Consider the following 12,251-nt stretch of genomic DNA (forward strand, 5'->3'; position numbering starts at 1 on the left):
CTCGTTCCTAAGTCAAAAAATAATGAGGGTCGCTGTTTCAAATTGTACTTAAGTATTGAATCTCGATCGAAAGTGGATTCGAACCTCGTCATCGATGAAGGTCGTTCCTCTAATTGAACTCAAGTGTTGAAACTTGATCAAATTTGGAATTTGAACCTCGTCTTCGACGAAGGTCGTTCCTCTAATTGAACTTAAGTATTGAGATTTGATCAAAATTGGATCTGAATCTCGTCTTCGACGAAGGTCGTTCCTTGAATTTTACTCAAGCATTAAAACTCGAATGAGATTGGATTCAAACCTCGTCTTCCACGAAGGTCATTCTGCTAATTGGGTTCAAACACTAATGTTTAATTGAACGAGACTAGAACCTTGTTATGTCAAATACGAATTGGAATTTGAATCCAACCTCGTATCAGAGTAACAAGGTTCGTACTTCAAGTCTTAAAACCGCAAAACAAATAAGTTCATGAACTTTGGCATTAGATTATGCATTGAAGTGCAAAGTAGAGTTAGTGAACAAAGACATTCGAAATTCTACTTATACATTAAAAAAATGTGAGGAAGGGGGCTACAAAAGTCTGATAAAGAAAATGGAGCTAAATGGACCCATCAATCTGACGAATTTCCTCAGCGAGCTTAGCTATGGATTCCTGGTTTTTTGCCTCAACATCAGCCAAAGCATGTCTATGCAGCTCCTCATCGGAGTAGACGCTCATGTCATTTACAACTTTTTCTAGCTGTTCCATGCGATCAATTTCAGCTTGAAGCAAGGGTTGATGTTGCATCTATTTTGAAGCCAATGTCTACTTCATATCTGTCATGCCCACCAACTCTACTCCAGCCTCCGCTAGTTGGGCCTAAAGAGCCTTGAGTTGAGCTTGAAGATGGTCGACTTGACGTTGCTTTTGAAGTTCAGCGTTTGCATCCTGTCTACCCTCACGGGACAAATTCTCTTCAATCTCTTTAAACTCCTTAATTCGTTGTTTTGTCTCAAGCAATTGACGATCAAGTTCAAATAAGGAGTCATCCCTTTGCCGCATAGTTTGCATGGCCCGTTCCTCAGCTAAAGGGTGTAGGCATCAAAAAATGCTTATAGATATCCAAATACTGCTTAAGACAAAGAGAAGATAATGAGTGTCATTATCCAAGTCAAGGGAAGATCATCCGAAGACAAAAGAAGCGAAGGAACAAGTGAAATCACACAGAAGAATAACATGAAAAGTGATAAACAGTCATCACTGACGCGCATAGGTGCGACAGTCATCACTGACGCGCATAGGCGTGGCAGTCAACACTGACGCGCGTATGCGCGATAGTGTATCGTGACGCACATACATACGACAATAGAGTATGGCGCGCTCCTTTTTCATGATTTGTTGACGGTTTTGAGCACCTTCCGAGAGTCCACATGGCATCATAACAGAAGGAGAACGTGTGCTGACATGGGGGTGGTTATAAACCGAGAAAAGTGGTGTTTCGTGGGCTTAAAGACATGGGAGAACAGTTACGAACAAGACTGAACATGGCAGAAACCGCCTCCTTAGCCGCGCCAGCCTACACTGACGCGTTAAAGGCCGCACTAGTGATGACTGACGTGCCCAAAGAAGATACGGTGGGTTGGTTATTTCACGTCTGTTTCAATAGTTAGGGGTTCCTATCCCTATAAATACCTCTTGACACACGAATCTAAGCACGAAGAGCAGATTGGAGCAGAGGAGCTTAAGCTTTTGGTGAATTTGAGCAAGAGAGAGAGTTTTCATTCCTCACAAACGCTTTTAAATCTTTTAGTGATTCCTAAAGATCTAAGCTCTGACTTGATCTTTGGAAGAGTGAACATCTTATATCGATAAGATATTCGCTTTAAATTCTTACTTCGATAAACAAAGAAAGAATTCCTAAAACCTTCACGATCTGTGATTTGGTGGTCCATGAGCCAAAGCACTCCCGGCACAGGCAAAGTCTCACAAAGCAGAAGTCGATAAACGATTTTTGTGTTATTTTTTGAGAAAGTTGTAATTTTCTTATTTTTCATTGTAAACAATCAAAGTTTTAATGGAATCAACAATAAAAATGACTTTTGGTAAAAACAAACTGGCGACCACAGTGGGAGCCAACGGTCTCGCTGCCGAGGCTGTCGTGTTGCAGCCGATCAAGATTGTGATCAATGAAGAGATCGAATATGAGTTCGATTAGGTAAAATTTGAGGAGTATCTATCATCCTCATCTTCAAAATCTTCCTCGCCCCGCAAGTGCAGGAAGATTTCATCTTCCAGGAAGGTTTCCCAGTCTTTAACTTCGGTGAAGACCGCATGTGAAGACTCTTGCCTAGTCATTGCGAAGGACTCTACTTGCAACATATCTGCTCCAAATGACCCTTCACCAGTTAAGGTGCCATTGAATCAAAACTTACCGGCATTAACGAAGAGAGCTCGTCAGAGACAACGTCAGCGCTGTGCTCGTTAATTGGCTAAGGCCTTAGAACAAACCGACGGGGTTCGCTACTATGCGGACCTAGAGTCGAGGAAGTATAGAGTGATTCAGCTATCTCAGCGGCAAACCAATCATATTTCTGCACAACTCACGACGGAGGAATGTACTCTCGTCAAGAGGGCTCGTTCGACCCTCAAAGAACGCATACAAAAGCGTCGTACAAACGCCGCCCGTACCCGTGCCCTTCGTCAACGAACGTAAGAAGGGAAGAGAGAAATGGTGTCTGAAAAATCACCAAGAACCAACCAAGTATGGATCCTCAAATCCAAACTTGTAGAAAAATTGGATCAGCAGGGTCCGTCTTTCAACCGCGGTAGTCTCCACTGCTGGGACACATCCTTCAACCGCGGCAGTCTTCGCTGCCGCGGCACGTCCTTCAACCGCGACAGCTTTCGCTATCGCGGCACGCCCTTCAACTGTGGTGGCTTACATTACCGCGACACATCTTTCGACCGCAACAGTCTCCACTGTCGCGGCCAAAGAAAAGTTGCCGAGGTCTCCTCTTCAACCCCGTCGACGTCTGTGCCTAGTCCGTCTATTGCAACCACATCTACTACGTCACCGGTGAAGCCTTGGGTCAGTCCTGACCTGTCAAAATTCAAAGTCACAATGGCGGATCGTCTAGCCTTGGGTCAGTCCTGACCTGTCAAAATTCAAAGTCACAATGGCGGATCGTCTCGGTCCTTTACCTGATGATCGAGGCAAAGTGTCAAAATTCAAAGTCACAATGGCGGATCGTCTCGGTCCTTTACCTGATGATCGAGGCAAAGCTCCAATAAAAGAACGCTTGGGTCCGATAAACGAACCCCGAGTAAATTCTTATACTAGGGGTCGTAAGTATTCTCCTATCAAGACAAAGCAATCCTAGGAGGGAAAAACTTCAATTTCTTCTCGTTTGGGGCCTGTAAAGACTCCATGCCCGCAAGGGGTTGGATTTAAACATACAACCTTGGATCTCCTAGAGATGACAACTAGTCGTCCTGTACGTGTCAACAAGGTTCAAAAGTAGGAGATAGGTTGCTCTAATGATGAGCTGTACTATCAGAGTAATAAATCGCAAAAAAGAATTGCTCGAGAAGCAGAATCCCATTGCGCATGCGAGAGACTCATCAAGGCGGTATTATCGGAATGTGGATGTTCTAAAGCCGAACCACCAAGAGTTTTCGTATTTCAGAGACTTTCCACGGAAACATCAAAACCCAAGATGAGATGTCTCAAGAAAAAGAAACCCGCTGTGCAAAAAGATGAGCTTCCAGAGGTCACTATCAACATGACTAGTAGAGGAAAGCAACATTTAGTCAACCCCGACCCTGATTTCTCTCCAGGAGGGAGAGTTGAGCAGGGTCTCTCTCAAAGGATGTCACAGTTGCAACGAAGGGCCAATCGACGTTGGGATTATAAGAAAATGCATGAAGGTTTATCTTTGGATGAGGAACTTTTAGATACTTGTTCTGCGGTCACCTCGGACGACACTGTATCCAGTGTTGGACAAGTCAGGGAATCATTTGTAATAACACCTGACCAACTAGCTCAGATACTGTAGGAATCATTAGCTAAACAATGCGAAGAAATTAGAGCTGAAATAAAGACCGAAATGGAGTTGACGATGTAATATATGAGAGATTTGCAGGCTCAACAACAACAACAACGGCCAGAATCAAGTCAAAAGGCTGAATCTAGTCGGCGTGATGTTATACCTGTGCGTATAATTGAGGTTGATAGTGACCATGAGGTGGATAAAACTATCTTTGTTGATCCTCCTCCTAATAAGGACAATTCGGAGAGTAGCCCGGTTAAGTCATCTACTCAACCTCCTCAAAATTATCTGAAGAAGAATGTGGAGGAAGACAAGAAGATGCAAGATCTTGAGAACAAAGTCAATGCTCTGATGACAGCCCAAGAAGTGAAGAAAACGGGCATTCCATGTCCATACCTCAGGGAGTCGGATTCAATTCCTTATCCCCCGAAATTCAGTTTAATTAATTTTACTCTTTTTGATGGCAGGGGCTCACCTACTCAACATTTGATTTACTTCAAATCACATCTGGGTGCAATCTCCGAAAACGAAGCTTTGATGGTACAGTCATTCGTGAGGACCCTTCGTGGGCCTGCTTTCTATTGGTACCAACGTCTTAAGCCTGGGAGTATCAACAACTGGGATGATATGGAAGGATTATTTCTTACTAATTTCTTTGATGATGATACCGAGGTCTCAATTGGTACTTTGTTGGATGAGAAGCAGAAGGATGGGGAAATCGTAGATGTCTTTATCAAACGGTTCCGGAACAAAGCAGTAAATTGCCGAGATCCACTCACTGAGGAGTTCATCCTTCAGACATGTCATAACAATCTTTCTTTGGACGTACTAGAAGTCATGGGAGTCGTCCCCTCCAAGACTTGGAAAGAATTGAAAGTACGAGGTGAACAGGCCGAGCGTTTTCTCAAAAGGAAGAAGCTCGAAAGAGGTCAGCCACCAGCCAATCCTCAAAAGCAGAGTTATAATCCTCGAGGTAAAGGAAAGGGATCTGTAACTGCTATCGATGCACATCAAACATCACAGCAATCACAACAACAACAACAACTGCAACAGTTGTCCTTCCAATTGGCACAACATCAAAATCAGCAGCCTCTGAGATAGCCTAAGGCTTCGGAACCCATATTCCTGAAAGAATATTCTTTCAAAGATGATGATGTGCCAGTCATCTTTAAGTATCTTTTGGATAATGATAAGATCAAACTTCCACCAGTCACGAACCAGGAAGAAGCAAAGAAGACCAACGACCCAAACTACTGTGCATACCACAGAAGGGTCCACCATCCCACCAAGGCGTGTTATGTCTTAAAAGACAAAATACAAACCTTTATCGATGTTGGTATCGTGACACCGAAACCAAAAGAGAAGAAAGTAGGTGCAAATGCAGTATCTATTAGCTTTGGCTCAGTTCCTTTATCCTGATTCCAACCCGAACCAGTATCAAAGGTTAAAATGCAGACTATCAACGAGGACCCTTATGGACAGCGCAAAAAAGGACTTGTATCACATATGACTCCAAATGGCAAAATCCTTTGGGTTCATCCCGATTTGCTCAAAGATGAACAGTGGACGACATCCGTGTCCAAGAAAAAAATGAAAGGCAAGGGAAAAGAGAAATCCTGTTACGGAGCCTCGGCAATTCCCGAAGAGAATGATGAAGAAATCCTAACTCTACCGCTTTCTGAAGAGGAACATGTTAGGTCTCATGTTATGAGCCTACATCTTCTAATCTTATTTTGATGATTACAAACAATTCATAATATTATTTGTCTAGTGTTTGTGTTTCTTATTAGGTATTCTAGATAAACAACAACGCTGAAGGATGGATGGAATTGCGCCACAACGATCATATCCAATGGAGGTTGGTGGAATCGTGGAGTGAAGCCTTGCATTTAAAGTTGAAGATCCAAGTTCAAGCTTCATCTGCAAGATTACCAAGTCAAGCTATTGAAGATCAAGATCAAACTTGGGTAATTTAGTTTAGGAGTTTATATTATGTGTGTTAGTACCTTAAGCTCAATATAATATACACACACACATTTATTAGTTTCCATGTATATATATAGTTATATATATACATATATGTTTTGGTTTGATAGTTTTCAAGTTTTACTATGAAATAATTAAATATAATTAGAAAACATATTTTTTTTCATACTTACATGCATATATATGATTTCATCAATATCAATTTTATTTAGTTCAATGAAATCATGCTTTAGTGCATTATATGTATATTTTGATAAAATACTATATTCATTGTTTATAGACTTCATAACAATAGTTTACATCTTTCTTCAAGTCTATAAAATTATTTTGTATTGTTTCAAAACATGGTTTAGCTAAAATGTCAAAACTCATGTGTTTACATTTTTGTGTTTTGGACCTCCTTGCAAAATGATGATATTTTACATTTGGGAAGTCCTTTTTGAAAACCAGTTTTTGTAGCATGTGTATTATCATGTCTACAATCATTTTCCAAAGTTTTATATTTTTCTGAATTTGTTAACTATTTATAAAGGCATTTTAAAAATCAGATTTCTGCTTTAAACAGGCTGTATATCTGTTATCAGTCGACTGATGAAATCAGTCGACTGATTAGTCGACTGAAGAAAGTGCCTGGAATAGCCAAATGCTCTCTGTTTTGTTTTGGTCGACTGACCAGTCGACTGATGAGATCATCAGTCGACTGATAAGGTCATCAATCGACTGATGAGCTGGAAAATGCCTACAACGGTCAGCTCATCAGTCGACTGATGAAACCCGTCAGTCGACTGATTCTATAACGGCTAGTTTTTTCAGCCTTTTACAGATTTAGGTTTTTGGTCTTTTTGCCTTGTTTTCTCCTGGCTTTGGGGTTCCTATATATACCCCCACATATCCTCAGTTCAAACTACTGAAGAGAAAAGTTTTACAAGGGTTTTAAAAGTTTGTTTAGTTTGTTTAAAGGTGTTTAAGCCTTGTTTAAGAGTTTCGTTTGTGAAGATAATTTCACAAGAGCAAGTGGAGATCATCCTTTGGTGTTTGAGCATTCACTCTTCTCCCTCTCCCTTGTTATCATTTAGAGAAGTGTTTCTAAACTCTATTTAGCTTTACATTTACTATTTGTTTGTTTATCGTTTTTATTAAAGCTAGATTTATAATTGAGTTTAGATTCGTTTGATTTATTAAATCTCATTGTTACACACACCCACTTGAGCTTTTAGTATTTTCATACATAGTATAATTGGGGTTGTGAGAGATTGTAACATTGAGTTGTGCTTAATTGAGTTCTCACCTTGTTTAGAGAACAATCTTGTACTCGTGAGCTATTATTGTGAGGTTCACTTTGTATTACACTAGTACACCAAGAGAAGTGCGTGGTAAGAGACGGGGTCGTCCCAAGAGGAGTGGGGTAGGTGGTAATGCCTAGAGAGAGGTTATAATTCCTAACACTTGAGGGAGACACGGGCTAGAGACCAACACTTGAGGTGGTAGTTAGTGTAGTTACATTGTGAGATTGTGAACGTTGATCGGTAAGCATTGAAAACCGATATTGTGTAGTGTAAGCATTTTCGGGTGATCGTTGAAAACCCGGTGTGATAGTGGATTTCTCCCCGGGAGTGGGGAGCGGAGACGTAGGACGGATGGTCCGAACTCCGTGATCATTTGATTGTGTTTGGGTTGCTTTGGCGTTCATTTATACTTGTGCTCATTGGTTATATCGCCTATTGTATCTTGTTTATTTCATCCACTATATTGTTTACCGTTGTGTTATTCATATATCCTTGCACATATATTGTTCATATCTCTTGTGCTAGGATATATTTGTTAGTAAAGTTTTTAATTGGCATTAAATCGGATTAGATTAGCAAACCCTATTCACCCCCTTCTAGGGTTCTTTCCTAGCGGCATTAGGGTACTTTCAATTGGTATCAGAGCTTGGTGCTCTTTGATTTAAGGTTTAATCGCCTTGAGTTAACGATCCAAGTTATCTTATTTGTGCTAATCTAGTTTTGATTACATTTATCTTGCTTGCACATTTTTTAATGATGGACATGCTTGTTGCACCTTGTTTAGGCTATGATATAAATGTTGCTCCTAAACAAGGTGTAACAAGCATATCCTAAATCGGAAGGGTCATTTAAGTGATTATTGTTTTGACCATGCTAGTGCACTAAATGCGCCCAAATGGGTTCATAACCCAAGGGCTTTGAGCCTTAACGATAGGGGTCATGTCCCTAGACTCTTCGGTACCAAGAGTAATTGAGTACTAAAACTTGTTTGATCTTTAAGAAAATTTTTTTGATTTTTAGTTTTTCATGTTCTTAAAGATGATTTTTATTTGAACAAATTGCAAACAATCTTTTATCTTTAAAAGAAAGTATTTGTTCTGATTTATACTTTTGAATTCATTATGAATCACTTCTATGATGATATATTATGTGTTTGTGCTTAAGGATCATCTTTTTGTGCTTTATGGTGCCGAATCCGATACTGAACCATCGGCTCACGGCACGGACAGCGGCCTACGGCACAGACATTGGAGAAGAAGCTGATACCGAGGCTGGGCTTAATTATGGTGAAGGTCTTGTTTTAAATGACATTGAACCTTTTGTGATCGATCTTGACGGTGACGAATCATCGGATGAAAGTTGTAACTGGCAGCTTGCCGATGAAATAATAAATGATGATTTAGAGTACTCGCGTGGTCTCGATAATATAATGCAAAAATTGTATGACACTCCTGACCTACACTTGCTATTTCGTTCGTCTTGCACAACGACGAAGTATATCCAAGATTCATTTGGAACAACTGTAATCTTACCTGCAAAGACAGGGGGTGAAAAAGAAATAATTTTCAGAAAAGGGGAGTCGTCACCAACTCCTGATCTCTTCTTGTACACCAATTCAGATGATGGAGAGCCTAGATGGTATTTCTCCAGGTATAGTTCACAAGCAAGCGACTACATGAGAAAACAGGGATATGACCTCACGCTCGGTGAAGGTCTTCGTTTTGGTCAAGGTGCCAGGGTTCCACCCCATCCTACCTATGTACCGAAAGGGAGACCTGATAATTATTATAGCCATAGAAGGGGTTTGGGTTACGTTTCGTCATCTGATGATGAATGTTGCTGGCAAATCGTCGACCAACTAACAAACAAAAATAAGTATTCGTCCGATTCTTCAAGTTGGGATTCTGACACTAGCATCGGAGAAATGTTCAAAGGACTAATGTCGAACATGACCACAGCCGACTCTTCTAATACCAAAGAAGATGATCAATTGCCCACTTGGGAAGATCCCTGGATACACTACATGAACATTCAGTATGGTGATCGATTTGAACAGAGAGAACCCCCTACTAAAGATAAAGTAATCCAGATTAATATGGGTGACGAAGTCAATCCGAAGCCCATATTTATTAGCGACGATCTTCCGTCGAATGAGAAAGAAGAATTAATCACCCTCGTTAGAGAATATATCGACGTTTTCGCTTGGAATTATGATGATATGCCGGGACTTGACCCGAATGTGGCAATGCACAGTCTTAACATTAAACCGGATGCTAAACCCGTCAAAAAACAACAAAGACGGTTTCGTTCGCAAATTATGGAGGTGATAGAAGCAGAAGTCAAGAAATTGATTGATTCAGGCTTCGTCAGAGAAAAACAACATCCTGATTGGTTGGCCAATATCGTGCCGGTCCTTAAAAAGAACGAAAAAAATCAGAATCGGTATTGACTTCAGAGATCTGAATACGGCTTGTCCGAAAGATGACTTCCCTCTACTGATTACAGACGTCATCATTGACAACACATGCGGGTTTGAGAGAATGTCATTTATGGATGGATTTTAGGGGTATAATCAAATTAAGATGCACCCGGATTATGAATAACATACTGCATTCAGAACACCTCTGGGTGTATTCTATTATACAGTCATGCCTTTTGGCCTAAAGTACGCCGGGGCTACATACCAACGAACGATGACGAAGATTTTCCAGGAACACCTTCGAAAGACCATTGAATGCTATGTTGACGATCTAGTTGTTAAAAGCCGTGATAAGAATAACCACATTAACGATCTGAAGACGATGTTCAATCTTATGAGGAATCATCAGTTGAAGATGAACCCCACTAAATCCTTCCTTGGAATGTCCAGTGGTAAATTTCTTGGATTCGTCGTCACTACCAAAGGTATTCATATCGATCCTGATAAAGTGAATGCGATACATGAACTGCAACCCCCGAGAAATCTCAATGAACTCAGAGGGCTGCAAGGTCGATTAGCGTATATCCGTCGGTTCATATCAAACCTATCCGAAAAATATCATCCATTCTCTAAACTTACGAAGAAAGGTGTGTCATTTATTTGGGATGAGGCCTGTCAAAAAGCATTTAAGGATATCAAACCATATTTAGCGAATCCGCCTATTCTCGTCGCACCGAAATCGGGCAAACCATTTTTGATTTATGTCAAAGCGACGAGCCATTCGTTAAGTGCATTGCTTGCACAAGACGACGATAACGGTCATGAGCAAGCTGTGTATTACCTAAGTCGTACACTAGTAGGAGCTGAATCTCGCTATCCGATGATTGAGAAAGAATGTTTCGCTCTAGTATTCGCGATCCAAAAAAATACGACATTATTTAGTTGGACAGACAATTTATGTCATTTCCAACGTAAATCCGATTCGTGTGTTCATGACCCAGCCGGCCTCTATGAATTGGCGTTTAGCTAGATGGGCTCTACTCTTATCCCAGTATGATCTGCATTTCAAACAGCAGAAATCGGTTAAAGGCCAAGCAATTTGCGATCTTTTGGCGGTTAATCCTACAAAAGATACGGCAGAATTGTATAATGATTTGCCGGATGAGACTCATGAAGTTAACACCACATCACACCAACAGGTGTGGCGATTATACTTCGATGGTGCTTCCCGAGCAACCAACGTGGTAAGTTCTCCCGGATGTTCTAAAATTTCCTCAGGAGTGGGGGTTGTTTTAGTTTCCCCGGATAAACACGTATTGCCTCGAGCCTATTCATTGACTGAACAATATTCTAATAATATGGCTGAATACAATGCATTGATAATTAGGCTTAACTTCGCTAAAGAGCTGGGGGTTGAACACCTTGAAGCTTTTGGTGATTCTCAACTGATAGTTAATCAGATACGAGGAGAGTATAAAGTCAGAAATCAAGATCTGATTCCATATTACCAGGCGGCTGTAGAAATGGCAGATTCGTTCGAGGGATTTTTCATCGAATACATTCCACGTCTCCAAAATGCATATGCAGATGCATTGGCAGTGTTAGCTGTGTCTTTGGCTCAGCCTCCCGAAACAGAACAATTGCTCACAGTGAGAACTCACCACCTTATTGTACCGATTTACAACACGGTTGTCAAAGAGGCATGCTCAACAAGAATCAAACCCGAGGCTTGAGATTGGCGTTTTCCTATTATCGATTATGTCCTACACGGTATCTTACCTAAAGACGTAAAAGAAAGGGATTCAATCCGGCGAAGAGCGCCAAGATTTTACTACAATGCCACGACACGAATGTTACATCAGCGTTCATATGATGGTCTATTACTCTGTTGCCTATCTAATATAAAAGCAGAAGAAGCACTTAAAGAAGCACACGATGGAACCTGTGGTGCGCATCAACCCGGTCCCAAGCTCTAGGATCGACTCAGAAGAATGGGATATTACTGGCCAACCATGGTCAAGGAGCGATTGACTACGCCCGACGGTGTCATGCATGTCAAATACATGCAAATTATATGCACCAGCCTCTGGAGCACTTACATCCATCAACGACATCATGGCCATTCGAAACATGGGGAATGGACATTGTTGGTCCTATTTTCCCACCGTCAGTCAAAGGTGACCGCTTCATTCTAGCGATTACCGATTACTTCTTAAAATGGGCCGAAGCGATCCCACTCAAAGAAGTAAAGATAAGTGATGTCGTCAAGTTCATCAAACATCATATCATCTACCGATATGGAGTTCTAAGACGAATTATACATGATAATGGCCCCCAATTTGTGAGCAACGCTTTGGTCAAGTTTTGCGGGAAGTTTAGAATTGAAGACGTCTCTTCGACAGTGTAGGCTGTCTAAAAATAATAATAGATAGCTGATTCCCCATCAAACACCGATGATGGAAGTTACAATCTGACGACTTCCAGAAGGCTATCTTTAGCAACACTCTGACAGAAAGAGATTACAAATCGATGA

Source organism: Asparagus officinalis, chromosome 4, assembly GCF_001876935.1.
Source record: "Asparagus officinalis chromosome 4, Aspof.V1, whole genome shotgun sequence".
Classification (NCBI taxonomy): domain Eukaryota; kingdom Viridiplantae; phylum Streptophyta; class Magnoliopsida; order Asparagales; family Asparagaceae; genus Asparagus; species Asparagus officinalis.